The sequence below is a fragment of the Erpetoichthys calabaricus genome, chromosome 9, assembly GCF_900747795.2.
Source record: "Erpetoichthys calabaricus chromosome 9, fErpCal1.3, whole genome shotgun sequence".
Lineage (NCBI taxonomy): Eukaryota > Metazoa > Chordata > Cladistia > Polypteriformes > Polypteridae > Erpetoichthys > Erpetoichthys calabaricus.
The window spans coordinates 178721365-178743961 of NC_041402.2; the positions used below are offsets into that span (position 1 = coordinate 178721365).

At 44.9% G+C, this 22597-nt stretch overlaps 1 protein-coding gene and 1 long non-coding RNA gene across 10 annotated transcripts in view; both read left to right on the plus strand.

Moving 5' to 3' along the window:
• Positions 1 to 22597, plus strand: part of nectin1b (nectin cell adhesion molecule 1b) — a 268322-nt gene that overhangs the window by 92815 nt on the left and 152910 nt on the right. The window lies entirely within an intron of this gene.
• On the plus strand, positions 10700 to 10938 carry LOC127529143 (uncharacterized). The gene is made up of 2 exons (XR_007935824.1): positions 10700 to 10795; positions 10899 to 10938. It is a non-coding gene; the product is annotated as an uncharacterized LOC127529143 (long non-coding RNA).

Here is a 22597-nt window from a genome sequence, read left to right on the forward strand (position 1 = left end):
TCTATCTATCTATCTATCTATCTATCTATCTATCTATCTATCTATCTATCTATCTATCTATATATCTATCTATCTATCTATCTATCTATCTATCTATCTATCTATCTATTATATAGTGCCTTTCCTATCTATCTATCTATCATAGTGCTTTTCATGTGTAGTATATCGCCTTCCATCCCTGTATTTGTGACTGTATACTGCACCCTCTTGCATGTCTGTATCTTTATTGTCGCTCTAATGTATTTCTTATACCTCTCTATTTCCATGTTATTCATCGTACCATTGTATATCTGCTAATGTAATTATCTATCTCTCATTTTGCACATCTGCCTGTCTCTCAGTCTGTCTCTTGTGTGTTCAGTCGATTGCTCTACCATGTCCCCTCTTGCTGTCTTCTGAGGTTTTGCTCCCCATATGGACTCCCTTCAGCTTGGCTCTCTAAACATGAGGTTTCAGCTTGGCTCGGCTCGGCTCTGCTCTTGTTTGGTTCTCTTAACTCCTAAAAGCTAAAACTGATTTTGTGTGGCCACCTCTGTCCTATGCAGTCAACCCAACCCCCCCCCCCCCCACCCCCCGAAAGACTCCATGTTTTGGTGGTCTGGCCAATGAAAGAGAGTGCCACTCAAGGACCCGCCCCCATCAGCACCCCCCTTCAGGTCACCTGTCCCCCTAATCAATCAATTTTGGCTTTCCCTCTCAGTCACGGTCCACCTTCCAGGACACATAGATCTGTCAGTGGGATTAGTTGTGGTTATGGGGGGGTTTGGGAGGGGGGGTGGGCTTGCCATTTGGTTGACTGCTGCCCTTTCTGCTTTGTCTTGCTCTGCATTCCTGCATCTTCATTCTCTCAGCATGTCAAAGGGTGAGGCTTGGAGGCCTGGGGGAGGTCATGGTGGGCTAACAGCATGTTGAGTGGTGGGACGGTGGTGGCAGGGTTGGTCTACATACTTACATATATGAATGCTGCTTTGGACGGTGAAGTCTGGTATGGTGCTGGACACTCGATGACTATGGCTGGTGGTCTTGTTCTTGACCTTCGGGTTTTCATTTTCATGATGTTGTGTTAAGTGGCATCTGGGCTGGACTGGCCGATAGCTGGACAGTTTGAAAGATGGCCTCCTGTCTGCCTGTTGTCAGTTGAGCTTTTTATTCAAATATTTTTCGTACTCCGCTGTCGTTGTTTCTTTTACAATATCACCTAAAATTCTCAGTAAGTTAATAACTGACCCGCTGTACAGTTTGATAGTCAACTGGCCAATTAGAGGAGCCAAGCCAAAAATGCAAATGGCACTGGTGGTCAAAGGTGAAGGGTGAGTTGGGGGGCGGTTAACATGGACAGTCAACTCAGTCAGCACATATTCTGGGGGGCTGCCTTGACTCACTTGTATCAGCCAGTTCAACTCTGTTGACCACCAGTTTGTCCTACAGCTGAACTGGGAGGCAGTATGGCTCTCTGGTGCAGGTGATGGCTGCCAGGAGCAATGGGAATATTTAGGCGGACTTCTTAGAGCCGTTATGTGGCCATACAGACAACGTGGTCTGCACTTGGCTTGGGCTGGTGGACCACAGAAATAATGGGAACTACTGTGTGTGGCCATCATTTGGACTTTAACACCAGTATGGTCTACAGTTAAACTGGAAGCCAAGTTCTTTCTCATGTGGTGCTAGCTGGTCCTACTGACCAGAGTGGCCTGTACGTCACCTGAATGGCAGTGTGACTTATCAGTGTGACCTACACTACACCTGATGGCTGCTTTATCTCACTAATTTGTCCTCAGGTGGTGATGGGAGCCAATCTGAATCACTGGTGTTACTCCCCACTATGGTCCACAGATGAACTGGCAGACAGTTTGCCAGATGTGCCAGTGTGGGTCACCGGCATGGTCTTCAGAATCAATGGGGGCCACTTTGGCCCACTGGTGTGGCTCTCATATGGCCTCGGCACCAGTCTGGATCACCAGTGTGTGCTACAGTTGAACTGGGGTCTTGTTTGGCCGTGGAGGCCATGAGAAGAACTTTGGCTGCTATGTGTGGCCTTCATGTGGTGCGGCTAACCAGTAGAGTCAACATTTAAACTCGAAACCCAGACTTTGTAATCTTAGATGTGGAGTGGCATACGCAGTGTTCTCCTGCTGGCATGGCCTACATGTGGCCTCAGTGCCAGTGTGGCTCACCAGTATGTCCTACAGTTGAACTGGGGGGCCTGTTTGGCTGAATCTTGTAGTCGCTAGATGTGGAGTGACACACATTAGAACTGCGGTCTGCTTTATCTCACTAATTAGGCCCGTGGAGGTGATGGGACCCAGTGTGGCTCACTGGTATGGCCTGCATGTGACCTGACAACCAGTGACAGTCGGCAGGATGTTCAGCTGACTTTTGTAGTTGTGGTTGGCACATATTTGAACTGGCAGCCAGTTTTCTCTTATTAGCATCACCCACATACGGCCTGGGAGTCAATATGGCAGGAAGCCTGGCTGACGTGTGTCACCCCAGACATGGCGTGACTCACTGGCATGGCCTTCAGAATCAATGGGGGCCAGTTTGGCTCACTGGTGTGGCTCTCATATGGTCTCAGAGGCAGCCTGTCTTACCACTATGGTCTGCCATTCAACTGGGGGCTTGTTTGGCCATGGAGGTCATGAAAAGTACTTCGGCTGCCTTGTGTGGCCATCATGTGGTGCGGCTAACCAGTAGGGTCTACATTTAAATGTGAAACCCAGACTTTGTAGTCTTAGACGTGGAGTGGCATACGTTTGAACTTGGGGTCCAGTGTTCTCCTGCTGGTATGGCCTGCATGTCGCCTCTGTGCCAGTGTTGCTCACCAGTATGGCCTACCATTGAACCTGAAGCATGACTGTCTGACTTTCGTTGTCCTAGACATGGTGTTGCTGCCATATGGCCTCAGCAGCAGTCTGGATCACCAGTATGTCCTGCAGTTAAACTGGGGGGCCTGTTTGGCTGACTCTTGCAGTCTTTTGTAGTTGTGGTTGGCACATATTTGAACTGACAGCCAGTTTTCTCCTATTGGCATCACCCACATACGGCCTGGTAGTCAATGTGGCAGGAAGCCTGGCTGATGTGTGTCACCCCAAACACGGTGTGGCTCACCGGCGTGGCCTACAGATTCAATAAGCGCCAGTTTGGCACACCACTGTGGCCTGAAGGTGAACTCCGAGGTGACCTCATTCATTGAGATCTTTCTCCCCTGCTGGGCGGACACTTCTCTTACACCTGACAAGGTGATCTCCGTAGCTGCCACATCCCTGACTCATTTTTTTTTGAGAACAGCTGCCACCCCAGTTCCCTGTTCACATTATCTGGAGTGCCAGCCCTTCATGTCTGACAGCTGCTGCCATGTTTGTCAAGCAGCTATACAAGCAGAGGCAGAGCCGCAAGGACCCAGGGCAAACAGAGCTGCCCTGAGACAATAAAGAAAAGCAAATGCAATAAAACCCAAGAGAGAAACGAGAAGTGCCTGAGATATGGGTAACCTTTGACCCAGTGCGATCAGAGCCGCTGTCCCTTGAAGAGGCTCGGATGAGCGCCAGGCCGCAGGGGGGAGTCAAGCCAGCAATCGCATTTGAAGATCTCAAGTTTGTAAACTTCTCCCTCAAACGGCCCGTGTTTTATTGGCTCCCCCCCCATCCACCCACCCATCCCTTGGCTTCAAACACTCCTTTATAACGTCAATCTCATCAACAATTCATCTTCATTAAGCACGCGGGCTGCCAGCGGCTCTGCCACTTCCCTCTGAAGAGCCTGGGAATGTTCCTCTTTCCAGGCTGTGACACGAGCCGGAAAGGCAAAACAACAAAAAAAAAAGAGCAGCCGGGCAGGTGCTGGGCAGAATGGAAAGTGGCTTAATGAGAGCTGGCAGCGAGGGAGGAGGCGGCCAAACAGCTCCCCCTGCAGGACAATGGATAAAAACAGAATGCCTAAGTGGCACCTCGGCGATGCCAAGGCAACGGGTGGCACTGTAGAATCCTGAGATGAGTTTGTCATCAGTCTCTGGCCGAGACACACTGAGGTGCATTGTAGAGCTAAGAAGTATAACAGGGGGTGGGGGGGGTTAACAGGGAGGGTGGAGTTGTGAGCCATGAGACACTAGGGGGCAGTCAGCAGCACAGAGGTAGGAGTGACAAAGTGACAATGTGGAGTTGTGAGCCATGAGACACTAGGGGACAATGTGGAGTTGTAAGCTATAAGACACTAGGGGGCAGTCAGCAGCAGAGAGGTAGGAGTGACAAAGTGACAATGTGGAGTTGTGAGCCATGAGACACTAGGGAGGAGTGTGGAGTCAGCAACAGAGAGGTAGGAGTGACAAAGTGACAATATGGAATCGTGCGCCATAAGACACTAGGGGGCAGTGTGGTGTCGTAAGCCATGAAAAATGTGTGTGGGGGGAGTGGGGCAGTGTGGAGTCAGCAGCAGGAGTGACAAAGTGACGATGTGGAATCATGTGCTATGAGACACTAGGGACAGTGTGGAGTCGTGAATCATGAGACACTAGGGGGCACTGTGTAGACAGTAGCAGAAAGGTAGAAGGGGTGACAGTGTGGAATTATGAGCCATGGGACACTAGGGGAAACTGTGGAGGTGTGAGCCATTAGACACAAGGGGGCAGTGTGGAGTCGGCAACAGAGACGTAGAAGGTGTGACAAAGTAACAATGTGGAATTATGAGCCATGAGACACTAGTGGGCAGTGTGGCGCCGTGAGCCATGAAAAATGGGGGGGGGGGGGGGGGGGGGGAGTTAGTGTGGAGCAAGCAACAGAGAGGTACAAGGGGTGACAATGTGGAATTATGATCCATGAGACACTAGGGGGTGGTGTGGAGTCATAAGCCATGAGACACTAGAAGGCAATGTCGAGGTGTGAGCCATGGAAAAATTTGGGGGGGGGGGGGGGGTTACTGTGGACTCAGCAGCAGAGAGGTACAAGAAGTAATAATGTGGAATTATGAGCAATGGTACACTAGGGGGAACTGTGGAGTTCTGAGCCATAAGACACTAAAGACCAGTGTGGAGTCATCAGCAGAGATTTGTAGAGTTATGAGCCTTGAGACGCTATGAGGGTATTTTTTTGTCATGAGCCATGAGACACTAGGGGGCAATGTAGAGTCAGCAACAGACGTAGAAGGTGTGACAAAATGACAATGTGGAATTATAAGCCATGAGATACTAGTGAGCAGTGTGGAGTCATGAGCCATGTAAAAAGGGGGGGGGGGGGGGGGGGAGAGAGTTAGTGTAGAGTAAGCAACAGGGTGGTACAAGGGGTGACAATGTGGAAATATGAGCCATGAGACACTAGGGGGTGGTGTGGAGTCATAAGCCATGAGACACTAGAAGGCATTTTTTTTTTGTCATGAGCCATGAGACACTTGGAGGCAATGTTGAGGTGTGAAACACGTAAAATGTAAAATGGGGGGGGGGGGGGGGGTTTACTGTGGAGTCAGCGGCAGAGAGGTACAAGGGGTAATAATGTGGAATTATGAGCCATGGGACACTAGGGGACACTGTGGAGTTCTGAGCCATGAGACACTAGGGGGCAGTGTGGAGTCATCAGCAGAGATCTATAGAGTTATGAGCCTTGAGACGCTATGAGGGTATTTTTTTTGTCATGAGCCATGAGACACTAGGGGGCAGTGTAGAGTCGGCAGCATAGAGATAACAGGGGTGACAATGTGGAGTTATGAGCCATGAGACACTAGGGCACACTTTGGAATCATGAGAGTGTGTGGAGTCTGCAACACAGAGACAGCAGGGGTAATGATTTGAAGTCATAAGCCGTGAGACACTAGGCGCTCTTTATAGACAAGAAGCACTAGGGGGCAGTGTGGAGCCCACAACAGAGAGACAGCATGGTGGCAGTGTGAAGTCAGAATCAGAATATCTTTATTGTCATTCTAACAAATACAACGAAATTAGGTGCAGTCCCTGCGGTGTAAATTCCGAAGGGGAGAGCATTGAGCCGCTGTAACTGTGTGCGCCGCCATCATGAGCCATGAGACACAGCAAGGAGTAACATGGAGTCAGAAGTAGAGAAGTAGCTTGAGAGCAGTTTGGAGTGATGAGGTATGAAAGAGAAGGCGGCACTGTGGAGTTGTAGGCTATGAGACACAGCAGACACTAGGGTGGAGCCATGACCCTAGAGACACTAGGGGGGCACTGTGGAGTCATAAGCCATGAGACCAAAGGGGATGCACTGTGGAATCAACTGCAGTGTGACAAGCAGGGGTGTCAATGAGACGCAGCCTATGAACAGAGTGGAGTCATGAGCTGTGAGACACTAGGGGGCACTATGCAGTTAACAGCATTGGGGGGATCAATGTGGAGTTATGAGTGTTTGAGACACAGGGAGGAGAAGCGTGATGAAGTCATAAGGAGAGTCGCCAAATGAGATCTGACAGGCGGTGCACCACTAGGGGGCACTATAGAGTCACAAGTAGTGGTTGAGTGCGTGGTTAGCAGTGTGGCATTACAGTCTCAGACATGGAAGCAGAGGGCAGTGAGGAGTCTGACTGGTGTGTGTGTATGTGGGGGGGGGGGATGGCAGACTTAGAAGCTGAAGGTCCTTGGGTGGGGGGGGTTCAGTTTAAAGTCAGCTTCCTACACTGAAAGTATTGACCAGTTTGTTAGCTACGCCTTGACTGTGTATGTATGTGTGTGTGCGTGTGTGTGTGTGTGTGTGTGAGTGAGCTGTCCTCTCCCTCTCCCCCCTTCCCCCTTCTGGGGTCAGCATATTTCAGAAAGCTGGCACACATCCGGAATTTTTCTTTCCCCTGCCAGCCCTTCATTGTATGTCTTTGTTTCTTTTGTGTTTTGTGGGATTTACATTTGGATTAAAAGCAGAAATTGCCTGCCCCATCTTGGCTGAGCAAACCGCTTTCGCTCGTCCGCCCTGTCTCGTGAGGACGCTTTGGTGGGGGGGGGGTTGGGGGGTCGTGCAAACATTTCAGTTTCGTCCCAGTGTTGCTGTGAGATAACAGGAGCTGGAGAGGAGTCAGTCGGCGTTGCAGTTTGGGGCAGAAAGATGGCAGTGTAGGGAGTAGCCAGGCTGGCACTGCCTGCCCACCTCATGTCTGTCTTTGATTTTTCTCTTTTGCTACTCCCGACTTCAAATCTTAGTGTTATTTTTAATATATGTTGTGGTCTTTCATGTGCGTTATAGAATTCATCCTTAAAGTGCGGCAGCACTGCTTCATATTAGTTATTCGGTTGTTACGGCGCTGGGCTGTAGAGCAGCAGGCTGCAAGTTCAATCCCCACCAGTGATTCCTCGGAAAGCTTCAGTCATGAAGTGCGGCTGTTCACAGTCTTTAGGATTTGGTTTAAAGTGGGGCATGGCGTCTGTGTTTAAAGACGCTATATAACATCAGAAGGACACAGATTCAAGTTCCCAATCTGATGACTTTGGTCACGTCGTTCCACCTGCCGGTTCTCCCTTTTCTGAAGTATAAGAACATTTTTTAATAATAATAACCTGTGAAAGGTCCATGAAAGACGCTATATAAAACCAGAAGGTCATTCATGTCATGGATTCCCTTGATATCAAGTCACTCCACCTGCCACCTCTCACATTGCTGTATAACGAGAACACATTGAGTCTACGACCCGTGAAGCGCTTTACACAGAAAGGCACTATATAAAATCAGAAGATCACCGATTCAGTCACCAACACCAACTGAAGGACCCCGAACCTGTCACTCCATCTTGTAGGGCGCACACTGTAGAAACGGATGTCCAGAGTACCTTACCTCTCCAGTGGCTTCGGATGATTTACATCTCCACCGCTGACACCCTTGTTGAAGTCACAATTCTGCTCTACAAAGTGCTCTGGTGAAAGGCGCTATAAAATTAACATCATCTCCGCCGCTGACTTCCCTTCTTGACTTGCTCGTGTTCACTTTGTTAAAATGTGGAAACGCTTACAGTCTGGCTGTAAATTGCTTTCACATGGTATGAACAATTACAAGGAGCAGATGTAATCCGTCCGTGAAATGAAGTGCTTCGGGGCATAGTTTCCTCTGAAAGGCGCTATATAAACTATAAGATCACTGCTTCCCCCTCCTTAACTCCATGGGACACTTGTTACCATTCACGCTAAATGCATTTGGAACATTTGTACTCTGCGTGTTTAATTTGTGGTACTGTAGTTATATATAGTGCCTGTCATAGTCAACAAAGTCACAGATCCAGACCCCGTTACGGACTCTCTTTATAACCGCGAGAGAAGCCGGGGATCACACAGGGTGATTCTAATATGGGCGGGGCCACGAGTGTTACTCACGTGAAGCGATAGAAACGAAATCAATACCGCGCACCCCTTGATAGACGTGTAAACGGTCCAATCACATTCGGAGGTCGCCTTGTTCTTGCAAACACAGCGATCCATAATCGGCAAAGGTATCTGCCAGCAGGGGCGGCCTTAGGCATCTGCAAACTGTGCACCTGCACAGGGCCGCCATGCCAATATATATTGAATATAAAACAGAAAGAGAAAATAACGACACAGCTGACGGCAATGTGGCCGAAAAACATTGTGTTTCTTGTTAATTAGTACGCTGTATTTACTAATGTCGCTAGTGTCGGAGCAGTAAGCTACAGTATATGTAGTATAATAACGTTCTGCCGTAATGAGAATATCATGGGCCGCCACTTGGTTTTCAAGTTACGGACATGCGCATATAGAAGTTACAAGTTAATGTTTCACCTAGTTTTAATAAAGTATTAGTGTTAGCGCAATAGTCATAGTGAATATCTGGTCGGATAGGGGACACAAGACATTCGCATACCCATTCTAAGCAAAATGAAGACATTTCGAGTACACGACATTGGTGGGCGAAGGGGCCACCGATTCTTTCTCTGCCCAGAGCCGCCCCTGCTGCCAGCACCGTAGGGGTGATGCCAGCAATTTCCTCTTCGGCGTTTCGCTGTAATCGTCCCAGTGTACGAGGCTTCTTCTTGCACACGTTTCCTTTCAGCGCTCCACCAAAGGAAGAAATCCGGAGGTGCCAGGTCCGGGGAACGAGGCAGCCCTAGCGTCTTTGAAATAATGACCCGATTCTATTTGTGCCACGCTGCGAGCTGACGTGTGACAGGTTGCTCCATCTTGCTGGAAATAAGCGTCACTGTTCTCACGATCATCCAGTTCATTCACAAACAAGTCAAAAAGAGCGCCACGCCCCCTCACTCGTTCGTACGTTCACCCAGGAATGCGATCTTTATTTCGTTTGGATTGCTTCATTATTAAGACAGTAATACATCATAAGAATCACCCGGCATTATCTAAAAATATCCAAATAATCAGCACAAACTAAAGTTTCAAAGTATGCCGTGAAAGGCGCTATATAAAACTTTAATGGTGCTTTTTGACTGTTGTAACATACTTTAGTACTCTTACTTAAGAAATATGTAAATATTTATATTTTGTATCCGTAAACCATATGGTGGCTATAAAGAAAGACACTATATTCCATAGAGTACTGTAAATTTAGGGCGGAGTGGTGGCTCTGGGGCTGAGGATCTGCGCTGGTATCCAGAAGGCTGCCGGTTCGAATCCCCGTCACTGCTAAAAGAGCTCCTACTCTGCTGGGCCCTTGGGCTGTAATTGCTCCAGGGGTGCTGTACAATGGCTGACCCTGCGCTCTGACCCCAAGGGGTATGCGAAAACTAACAACTTCCTAATACAAGAAATTGTATAAGGCGAAATAAAGAACAAGAAAAAAGTATGTTTTTATTTATTACCCCTAACTAAGCCTCTAAGGAGCGAACAGACATTGGCATGCTCCACTAATTTTTATTAACATTTCTTCTTCACCCAGTCCATAGTGCCAAGCTTTTTTTTTTTCCTGTAAATTTCAACACACACAGGACATCTGTCTCTATGCCACTGAGCCAAGATCTTCATTCTTCTTTCCTCAGCTTAATGTCATTTGCATTTCACGGTATGGGAGTGTAGAAATGTGTGGTGTGTGTGTTTGGGGGTATTGTTCAGTAGAGGATTCCTGGTCATTCTTGTCGTTAAATTCTGCTGCTCATCCCCCCTTATGTCATAGAGGAAAGAGGTTTGTGGTCATCCTAAAGTAAAGAGCCCCTGTACCCAGCGACTCCATGTTTTCTGGATGACCACAATGGGAAGCGGGGGCGCATACGTGCAGCCCGGGTGGAGACTCGATGTTTTGTTTTTTTTTTTTTACTTGCCCGTTCTTATTTCTTGAGTTTAATTTATATTTGCAAAAGACTGTGTCGGACTGGAATTGAAAAGAAAGATGGAAAGAGAAATGGAGTGGGAGTTCAGAAGGAATGGAGTTGGGAATGAAGAAGGGAATATTAAAGGTGTGGGATGGAATGAGAGTGGACAGGGAATTGAAGAAGGAATGGAGTGAGAATGAAGAAGGGAGGAGGGAATACAAAGGTAGTGAAATGGAGAAGAAGTGGATTGAGAATAAGGAAGGAGTGGAGCCGGGAAGAAGAAGAAAGAAGGGACTACAAACAGGAGTGGGGTGGGAATTGAGAAGTGAGAAGAGTGAAAATGAGGAAGGAAGGAGGGAATACAAAAGGAGCAGAATGAAATGAGAGTGGAATGAAAATGAAGAAGAAAAGGAGGGGATATTAAAGGAGAGGAATTGACTAGGAATGAAGAAGAAATGAAGTAGGAAAGAAGGAGGGGATACAAAAGGAGTGGGACTGGATGAGAGTTGAGTGAGAATTGAGAAGGAAGGAGCGGCCACAACGGTAGTGAAACGGAGTGGAAGTGAAGTATGAATAAAAAACGAAGGACGGAATACAAAAAGGCGTGAAATGGAGTGGGAATGAAAAATGAAGGAGGGAATACAAAACGAGTGAAATGGAGTAAGAGTGGAGTGGGAAGTGAGAAGGAAGAAGAAATACAAAAGGAGCAAAATGGAGTGGGGAAATGGAGAAGAGGTGTAGAATTTGTGTAGAAAATGACAAATTAGGAGAGAGAAAACAAGGGAATTGATAGAGTGATAAAAGCAAGGAAGAAGATTCCCAACTGCAGTTTAATTTAAATGGGTGAGATAGTGAGAAACTGGGAAATACATTCCGCTTTAGCTGGTACCCATCTCATCCACCAGTATGTCTCTCGTTGTCCAGTTGAGAATGACAGCCTACTGAATGGCAGATGAGATGAATACATTAGTGGTGCTGTGGTTATCTCTGATGACCCCTAAAGTACTCGGTGCCAAGGCAGTTCAGACTGGCATTCCAGTTACTTGATGGCAGACACAGGAATCGACCAATGCCAACAGCTGGTCCTCATATTTTCTTGGGTATAAATAGGAGATCATCTCCTCTGTTTCGTACTTATGTGCATTTAGGGTCTTACAGTACTACCATAAGGCTGAAAGTGTTTCTAGTTGCCTGTTGTTGCCAGGCTGATCTTAATCCTTATTCCATTTTAACTCCAGCTGCACTGGTATAGGACTGGTGGCATCAGAATGACCTCCATTTTTCTCTTTGACAACCCTGGCATCTGTCAGGATGAGATTTAAGTCTCTTGGCCATCATGCCAGTATCCCCCACCACCCCATGTGCCCAGCTCTTCCAGGAAGAAGAACTCTGATTCTCTAAGCACTCAGTTTAAAATGACATTGTAATTACTTGTTGGCACATGTATAGCACTGGCATTGCAAGTAACCTGGCATGACTTCCGACCTTTTTGTCAGCTGAAACTCTAAAATTCACCAATCATGTTTTTAAGCACCCTGTTCAGACTAGTGGTCCGGCAGCTAGATGGCAGATTGTATATTGCTGGTTGGTGCCATGTTGGCCCGCTGCTTGCTTTTTTTCTTTTTGGCATCTTTGGAGATGGGCTGTTGCCAATAAATGGGGCATTACATCCGCTGTGTATGTGCACAGCAAATCCTGCTGGGATCCCAGAATGACTCCCAGCAGCATCTCTCCGGCCAGTTACTCGATGTTACATGTATGGCACTGGTAGTGCCAGGCTGACCTTTGCGAAATCCGCTTTCTCTTTTTCTCTCTCTGGCTGGCTGGCTGGCTAGCAGGCAGTCTGCATGGCTCTTTGCTTGATCTCATCGCCTGACTGTGCCTGGCTCTTTCCAGCTCATTTACTCGGCTGCATGTCCGTCTGTCCGTCGGTCGGCCGTTGCGAAGGGTTTGTGTGTGTTTGGGGGGGTTTACGGACGGGGAAAATGGCCTCAAGTTGTTTCTTGATTTTAGCAGCCTCCACCTACTCACTCCTTTTCCATCATCTCACTGCCCTACTCCTCGTCCTTCTTCTTCTTCATCTTCTCATCCTACTCCTCCACCTACCTAATCGGTGCCACTTCCCATTCCGCCTCGTCTTGTAAGCAGCCCGGGAGATGGATAATTAAAACCCGAGCCCAGCGGGGGAAGAAAGGCGCTGCTGGATACCCTCCGCTGGGATCTGCAGGTCCCTCGTGCGGATGAATGGATAACGCGCACGTCCCGCGATGCCTGCTGGGAGCTTTTCGAGGCCGCTTTTCTATCTGGCGTCTACGCGTGCGCGCTATGAACAATGAGCGAGTGAGTGAGCGAGCGAGCGAATGCACACGGGATGTGGCGCTGGCTTTCCTCGAAGCCACATGTCTTTCCACTTTTCTTTTGTTTTGTTCTTCCTCCAGTCCTAAAGCGGCCCAAAGCTTCGCTGCGGTGGAGCTTTTGCTTTCATGCGTAGGTGCAGTTTAATGAGGGCGCACACGTCCCGCGACCCCCGCGCACACTCTAGAGGACCCGCTATTGCTTCTCGTGTTTATTGTTATTTTTTCTTTTCCTTTTCTAAATCGTTGCTCTGTAAAGAGCCGCGACAAAGAACACAAAAGACTTGAGCTCCTCAACTAAGAGCTGGAAGAAGATGCTGCAAAAGCCTCACAAGTGGGAAGATTAATATGATTTCCCGACTTTGAAGAGATTGCCTTTCCCACTTCTCCTCGACTCGGCTGTAATTACATTTTTGAAACGGAGTACTTATCTCCAGTGTGTCCCGCGGAGACGAGACTGTCATTCTGCCAAAACAGGCGCGGTCGACCTCTACTATTGCCCCCCATTCAATTAGCCCCCCAATCACAAATCATTCACGGAGAGAAGACAGTTATTAAGGGAAAGATGAACCTGGGAATCGAGGCAATTCGCTGTCACGACACGATCTAGGTGGAGTTTACGTCCCCACCCCTATTCGAGTGGACATCACCGGCGAATTCAAACTGGCCCGGTCCGCCAACTATGGGATGTTTCCTGCATTGCACCCCAGACCTTTAGAGGGGAGGAGTGGAGAATATGGAGGAGTATTTCGGACAAAGTAAAAATAATTAAATAAAGTACGATGAAATTTGTTAATAAAAAATACGAGAATATCGCATAAATATATAAATGTCTTGCAAAATATATTTTTGTTCCTTATTTCTGAATATAATTATTTCTTCATGCATTTATTTCAGTGACACGCACGCAACATGAAAGAAGCCCTAGGAGAAAAACTGTCACTTTCGCTCGTCAGAGTTGAAAGGGCGGGCTCAAGCAAGTTCTGTTTTTGATTGGTGAATTCCCTGCGAAATGGGTGTATGCCCTTCATTTTACTTAGGTTCTACTGATAAGCATAATAGATAGATAGATAGATAGATACTTTATTAATCCCAAGGGGAAATTCACAAATTTTAGTTCACTTTACTAATCAGATTCTGTCAAACTACCCGATTAAATTAATTGTCTCATTTGATTCGTTTGTGGCATTCATAAAAAAATCTTTCAGTTTGTTTCCCTTGAATGAATCACAAATTATTTATTTATTTATATTTATTTAATTGCATATTAAATATGCTGGTAATTCATATCATATAACAGAATCGCATAGTTCGTTCTTAGGTAATGATTCACTTTGCAAATAAAATCAGTGAGGGTCATGTTTCTTGTTCTCGGGTAATGATTCAATTCACGAATCAAAGGAACATGAATCATGAGTTCTTTACAGATGAAGTGAATCACTTGTCATTTGAATTTAATGAACGAGGATCATGCGAGTTCTTCATGGATCAAATGAACAAAAATCATGTGACTGGTTCTCGGGTAATGATTCATTTTGGAAATCAGATGATGGAGAATTATGAATGCTGTTCACAAATCAAATGAATGTGAATCATGTGACTTATTAACCAATCAAATGATCACATCATGTGACTCATTCACAAATCAGATGAACGAGAATCACATGAGTTGTTCACAAATCAAATTAACAAGAATTGTGTGACTCATTTACAAAAAAAATGAACGGGAATGTAACTTGTTCTCGGGTAATGATTCAGTTTGATCCCACACAAACTGGTGAATGATGCATGCTAAGTAAAGTTGAAGGCAAATGATTTTTAGAAACTAGAATAATATTTTATGAGGTTCCGTTTTGTGTGTGTCAGATACGAGTGCCAGAAGAAGTTGCAATGCGAATCGGTGACTTTAATTCAAGAAATTCCAAATTCATCACTAGGGTTCTGCATTGAAGGTGCCTGCTGTAAATGTGGTACTTGATGGGCGATGATTTTCATCCGCTCAGCTGAGGAGTCGCCAACACAGCAGTCACTTGAACCCGGCCTCTAAAATTTTGGCACCTGAAAGTGACAGTTTTGCATTTCAAGGCTTACTTAATGTTGCGTGCGTGTCACTGAAATAATTTAATAAATCCAGAAAGAAATAAGCAATGAAAATGTATTTTTTGAGACACATTTAATCATTTTTGCTCACATTTCATGATATTCATTAATTATTGTTAGTTATCTTTAATTAACTACATTTTTATAATGGTTTTCGAACCTAGTTGAAGCTCTTTCCATAGACAGCGAGGAGCCACTTCAACCATCAGCAACGTGAAGCATCCATCTGGGTGATGTGACGGGCAGCCATTTTAGCACCAGTCCTCTCATCATTATATACACACGCACTTGCCGTCCCCCTCAGCTCCACCCGCGTAGCAGTGAAACAGAACAAACTTTAAAAATCAATAAACAAAAGGTACCACTAGCTAAGCGGAGGCAAGCTACAGTCCAAAACACAGGGGTAGAGCGACTCCCCACTCCTGACGTCATGCGTCCCCCTCTCCTCGGCCTGCAGGCTCTATCTCACATTAGCACAAATATATCAATCCTGCAAGCGAACTATGATTAATAACGTGATGAGAGAAGTTGCGAAATCAACTGGAATGTTTAAGAAAATTCTAGAAAAAAATCTGATCTTAATCCATTACGTATAGTCCTCTCGTTCACTAGCTAAGCGGATGTAAGGCACATGAGTGAGGATGGCCCCCGCCCCCTTCCCCTCGGCCCGCTGCTTCTCTCTCGAATTTGAGCAAATAAATCTGTATCGCAAGTGAACTACGATACTTAGTGCGATGAGAGAAGTCGCAAATCAACTGGAATGTTCAAGAAAATTCTAGAAAAACAAAATCTGATCTTGGATTGGCGCCCTGCCAGGGATTGGTTCCTGCCTTGCGCCCTGTGTTGGCTGGGATTGGCTCCAGCAGACCCCCGTGACCCTGTAGTTAGGATTCAACGGGTTGGAAAATGGATGGATGGATGAAAATCTGATCTTAATCCATTATGTAGTCCTCTCGTTTGCTAGCTAAGTGGATGTAAGGCACACCCCCGAAGCTGGCAGGAGTGAGGATGGCCCCGCCCCCTTCCCCTCGGCCCACTGCTTCTCTCTCGAATTTGAGCAAATAAATTGATACCGCAAGTGAACTACGATACTTAGTGCGATGAGAGAAGTCGCAAAATCAACCAGAATGTTCAAGCAAATTATAGAGAAAAACACGATCTAAATCCATTAAATAGTTCTCTCGTGAAAAGCAGACAGACAAACAGACAGCACGACAGACATACTTTGGATTCTTATACCGTATATATACTAGCTGTGTGAGCCTAGAAAACTATTGAAATCATCAGAGAAAAAAATTGAACTGTAGAGATGTCAGGTAATTGAAAGGAACAACTCTGGACATCTCTCTCCTAGGAGGATTCATTTTGCCGACATGCTCACATCGCTTGTGCATTAGCGGTGGGAGGAAAAAGTAAAAGGGATACCGTGTTGCAGATGTTAGCGGCTAAGCGACTTTGTCTTTCTTCTGAGGTTTCGTTTTGCTGATGTGCTCGCCTCGCTTGTGTCATTAGCGGCTAAGTGAGTGTTCTGTTTTCTTGGAGGTGGAGCCTTTACCCTGACTCCACCTCTCACTTCTGGGCCGGACAGACAGACAGACACACTTCCACACGTAGACATTTATATATATATATATATATATATATATATATATATTATATATATATATATATATATATATATATATAATATGCGGGTATATATTCTTCTGTACATGCACACTTTGCATCTATGTCTCACACTTTCCTGTGTATATATATATATAGTATATATATATATATATATATATATATATACATACACACAGTATATATATATATATATATATATATATATATATATATATATATATATATATATATATATATAAAATATGCAGGTATATATTCCTCTCTACATGCACACTTCCACACGTAAACATTTATATATAAGATATAAATAAGATATATAAGATAAATAAATAAATGATATATTAGGGGGCCAGAATAGCCAGGCCATAGTGGTATATTTAGCCAGAACATTAAGGAACACTGGGAAGCACGGTGGCGCAGTGCGTAGTGCTGCTGCCTCACAGGTAGGATACCCAGGTTCACTTCCCGGGTCCTCCCTGCGTGGAGTTTGCATGTTCTCCCCGTGTCTGTGTGTTTTCCTCCCAGTACACTCTTCAAATCTCCTGGTTCTTTAATGGCACTTTTCTTGGTGTGCCTTCTCATTGACCCAGTGCTTGACAAACAACTGTTTCATTCTGCAGGATTCTTTGCTTATATTGATTTTGTTTGCTTCGAGAAGGTTCCTAATATATGTGGACAAAACAAAAATGTTTATTCTATAGTAGGCATTCTTTAGCAGGATACAACAAGAAAACCTGAACTTAGCCTGCAGTGATTGTATGCAGTGAGAGATTTTTTGAATGACAAATCTGTCACCATCATAACCATTTATGGAGCCTGAGGTCTAAATAAATAACTGTCTGTTCTAGAAATGGTTCCCCTATAGCAGCGTTTCTCAGCCTTTAAGTATTTGCGACCCGAGTTTTCATAATAGTTTTAATTGCGCCCCCCACCCCTCTAATATTTTTTTGAAACCCTAATAAAACAAGTTTAAAATTTTCCTAACGAATAGCAAACCTTACGCCACATATGGCAATATTCATGCCCCTTTTTTGTTACTAGGGGGACGCGCACCACAGTTTGAGAACGGCTGCCCTATGGCATCACTCTGAAGAGCAACTTTGTCCCGCAGTCCAAAAACATGCAGGTTAGGTGCATTGGCGATTCTAAATTGTCCCTAGTGTGTGCTTGGTGTGTGGGTGCCCCCTGCGGTGGGCTGGCGCCCTGCCCGGGGTTTTGTTTCCTGCCTTGCGCCCTGGGATTGGCTCCAGCAGACCCCTGTGACCCTGTAGCTATGATATAGTGGGTTGAATAATGGATGGATGGATTAAGGAACACCCTACTCTTTTTAAAAGCTACCCAGAAACCTTGTATGACCACACAGAGTCAGGACATCGGTTTTAGCAGGACCATCTTAAGACTATCACAGGACCCCGGGGAAAAGTAGTTTGGATAGCAAAACAGAGATGCACATAGGCATCAGTAACATTGTGAGCCCCAGCCAGTGCCCATACATTAGGAAAGCCCCGAGTTTGAGGTCTCCTTCCAAAGCACAACAGTGGATTTTACAGCAAAGTGTCCCAATCACTGCAGTGGGGTATTTGGATCCAAACTCAGAACATAGAAAAGCGCCCCCTCGCTAACACCTCTTCCAGCAAAAACCCAAGGTTTTTCTTTTGAGTTTTTTCTGTCTTAGATGTTCTGCCATCTAAGTCCTGGCCAACACAAACACTAGCTCCGAGTGCATTACCTGCTATGAAGTGCAGGTGGTACCAACTGCTGGCCATATTATTTATTTATTTCTCCCATTTTACAGCAGTTATATTTATTCGCGTATTTATTTAGTTTGTTAATTTTGTCCAAAATTTTCCTCCCTGGGAAAGCGGCTTTGAATTGCTTGAACGAATAAATTCGACCCTTAGGACACGCATGCTGTTACTAAAATGAAGGCGAAATCGTGTACTATGCCTAGAGCTCCCAACGTGAAAAATGGTATCAGTGAAAAGAAAAAATGACTGATATTTCAAATTAACAAAAAAACTGAAGTAATTAGAGCACAGCATGCCGCGGCAATCAAGCGCAGTACAGTATGACACAACCGCGCTAAAAATAGCTAAGCTGTGCTGCATGGCACTTTACAGCAGACATTAATACTAAAGTGCGCTGCTCTGCAAAAGAGTGACACGGACAGTATACGAGACGATCCGCATTGTATACGCAACATCTTAACGGGGTCGGTTTGCAACGTTCGCTTTTGTACAGTTCGATAAACTGTCATACAGAGTCACTCGATTTATGACAACGTACAAGAAAATACACATTAGAGAGACCCGGAAAGAAAAAATCTGAGAGCGACACGAAGTGCAAAACGCGACGAGTGCAGCAGAGAGGGATATTGCATGCTACAGTGCGACACTGGACAGATCGGATGAGACGGGGTTAGTGTGCAGCAGGGCGGCAGAAAAGGACAAAGCGAGCGACAGTAAGACCCGGCACAGCGAGAGCACTGAGTTTACAGGGGGAGGACACTCCGAGTTGGTCGCTGTACAGTCGGGGCGGCTGCCTGGCGTGAAGTGAAGAGCGGCGTACAGCTTGGGGACACTGCAGGGAGAGCGTCGGGCACTGCAGCAGTCACACTTAATAGAATGATCAGAGAACTGGAGCAGGAGTGCAGCAAAGCAACATAATGATAGAACATTGCGTTTGTTCACTTAAGGGGCACTAATGAGGGAGTTGGACCGAAGCCCCGCGGACGCAGGACGTTGTCCATCTCAGGACCCCTCCGTGCACAATCACCCTGGAGCCAATTTAGAATTGTCCGTTAACCTAACTTGCTCGTATCATGTTGAGGGGATTGTGGAGTTCTCGCGATGCACACAAAACATGCCAAGTGCACACCAACAACAATCGAGCGCGGGGTCCAAATGCATGACTCCGCCCAGTCGGGCTGCTGCGCTACTCGCTGCGCCACGAAGCTGCATGCACATTCAGTCCGGGGTTTTAAGGTCAGTTTTCTTCCCAATCAACTTCACAATAAGTGAGACTTTTTTTACGTTAAATCGGTCTCTTTGTTTAATATGCCAGCATTTGTGTTTTTCTAATTTTGCATTCAGGAAAATGCGACAATGTTATATATATATATATATATATATATATATATATATATATATATATATATATATATATATATATATATAAATTCAAATCGGTTTATTTTTGTATAGTGCTCTTCACTGAGTGCAGGCACAGATGGGTGTGTCAAGGAAAACGCAATTACAAACTCTATAAATGAACAATTACAAAAGGATTACAGAAAGGCGGCAGAGAGGAAACAAAGCGGTTTCAAACGGATTAACATAAGTCTGTCCATAAATGATTTGTTGAACTGTAGCTGATAACAGGAAAACAAAAACTCCAGTCAGCAGCAACCCTGGAGAAAATAAACCTCCGGAGGACCCTGGGCCGGCACTACCCTATAGGTGGTCGCCTATGGCGGCCAGGTTTACTAAAAAGTATAATGGACATAAAAAGTGACGTTGCGAGTGGCAGCATACATGTATGACTTGCATGGAACTCCAACGAGGAGACCCCCCTAATTCGATTTGACATCAATGGCCAACTCGCATGGAACTCCAAGGGCAAAGACCGCTTTGGGCGCAACATTCCTCACTTTTCCAAAAGGCAGCACAAAGGCTCGAGTCAACCCTGGGGTAGGGGGTCCAGTTATTCATAAGAAGTTAAGAATTATTTAATTATTTATAAATGAATGTTATTTCAATAAAGAAACATAGTAGATAATCGAGCAGATACATTTTGAAGAACATTTATAAGTTACTTCAAAATCAATCTAGATGGAACACAAGAAAAAGAAAGGAAAGAAAGAAAGAAAGAAAGAAAGAAAGAAAGAAAGAAAGAAAGAAAGAAAGAAAGAAAGAAAGAAAAGTTTCTTTCTTTCTTTCTTTCTTTGTTTCTTTCTTTCTTTCTTTCTTTCTTTCTTTCTAACAAAAAAAAAATCCAACATCCACCAGGGAGAAAAGAGAGAAAGAGAGGAGAGACACATTAAAACGATCCCTGTTTACGAATGCTTAATGTAATTTTTTTTAAAACAATGGCTTGCTGTGTTTTCAAAAAGTTGCGGACAGATAAGTGAGAATGTGATTTGTTTCCAATTTTAAATAATACTGAATATCAGTTACTCACTGGTTTATAGAAGGTAGGTTAGGAAGAGAAGTCTGCGTGTGAGAAGTGTGGCAGACCCGACTACAGTCAATGTGTCCCTATCCACTTTGAGCCCATCCAGGGATACGCCATTTTATTTATTGCCATAGCCTTATATACTTAACTCTGTTTTGTATTTTCTCTTAAACTAGCTGTGCTACCTGTCTAAAATGGGTTGAAATCATCAACAAAGACCTCAGTGTTAAGGTTTTCAGTTGCACCATCTATTTTAATGTACTTTGTGATGCATGTAGTAATAAAATGCATTGTATTTGTCAGTCCAGCATATGGTGCAACACAAACATTTGTAGCAATAAAGTGCATTACTGCAAATGTTTGAAGCACCATCTGTTGGAATGGAAAGTGCAATCCATATGTCTCTGCTATATGGCATTTGCCATGGGATTCGTAAAAGCAGGGTTAATATTTGTGATGCGCCATCTGTTGGAATTACACATGCAATGCATTTTATTACTATAAATGTTTGTGATCTGCTGTCAGTTAGAATGACAGAGACATGCCAATGGGACAGACACAAAGTCACTTATCATTTTTTAAGGCGGATTACTTTTTTATGGTGCATTTCATATGTTAATTGTATCTGAATAGTGACAATTAATAATAAGACAAAGGTGCAAATGACACTGAATGGTAAAGGTCAGCAGTTACACTATTAATGACAAAGTTGCTCTTCAGAGTGTTGCCATAGGGGAACCATTTCTAGAACGGACAGTTATTTATTTAGACCTCAGGCTCCATAAATGGTTATGATGGTGACAGATTTGTCATTCAAAAATACTCTCACTGCATACAATCACTGCAGGCTAAGTTCAGGTTTTCTTGTTGTATCCTGCTAAAGAATGCCTACTATAGAATAAACATTTTTGTTTTGTCCACATATATTAGGAACCTTCTCAAAGCACACAAAAATCAATATAAGCAAAGAATCCTGCAGAATGAAACAGTTTTTTGTCAAGCACTGGGTCAATGAGAAGGCACACCAAGAAAAGTGCCATTAAAGAACCAGGAGATTTGAAGAGTGTATCGGTCTGTTATTTATTAGCAAATCATAGTAAATAACCCAAATATTTAAAAAAAGAATATTAAACAGCAATATATGAAACTAATGAATTCATCTCCTTCTAGCACACACGCACACACACATTCCTGCTTCATCCAGTAATGGTTTAGCACAACCAGTGTGGAATTTCTCGATTGTCAGCAAGAAAATCACAGAAATTGGGAAATGTCAGCTTGCTTAAATAACGGAGGAGTCCGATTAAAAGATGGAATTGGCTGGGACCAAAGAACTAAACTTGAAACCCCCTACATTATTACACGGTTTATGCACTTAACGTACGGTAAAAGCGCGAAGTATAGTGCTGGGGGCACACTGTGTGCTAGCAGTACATTACGGTAAAAGAGCTGCAGTTTGAATACAGCGCGACCGTACACTCTGAGCTTAAATATGTGGTAAAATGCGGTATGTGGCACAATGAATTATTCCGTGACCTCACCTGAGTGTTGTGTAATTATCGCGCGTGCGGTTTGCTGCGGTAATAAAGGCTTCGCCAGAGCAGCACTGAACACTTCGCTAAATGCCCAGTAGCACAAGCCGCGCCATTGCATTCTAAGCGTTACGTTCGTTGCATTGAAATTCATTACAGCAGAATATGACGAAATGCATGCAGCGCGCATATACTGAATATAGCGTTTCAGCGTTGTTCTAATACTAAAAAATGACATTTTTATAGCGCATTTCATATATTCCACTGCGGCTTTACGAGAAGGATAAGCTACGGCATGACTAGACACCACTGCAGTTGGTCTCCATGCGGTAGCTGAGCTTGTCACAATGTGCCATTTCGTAATACACCTTTGTCGCACAGGACACTATCGTGTATTCTACTCCACGCGGGGCAGTGCGCAATAATGTCTCATTCAGGCAGCTAGGGATGGCAAGCGTTAAAATAATGAATATTACACAGCACAACAAAGCACAGTGGCTCTGGGGGGAGAAAACTTCTACTTTGAAGTACTGAATAATAATAGCAATTCGGTCGATATGTACCCCACATAAGAGTGGTCGATCTTCTTGTTGCCTTTGTCAGTAAGTCTTTGGAGAG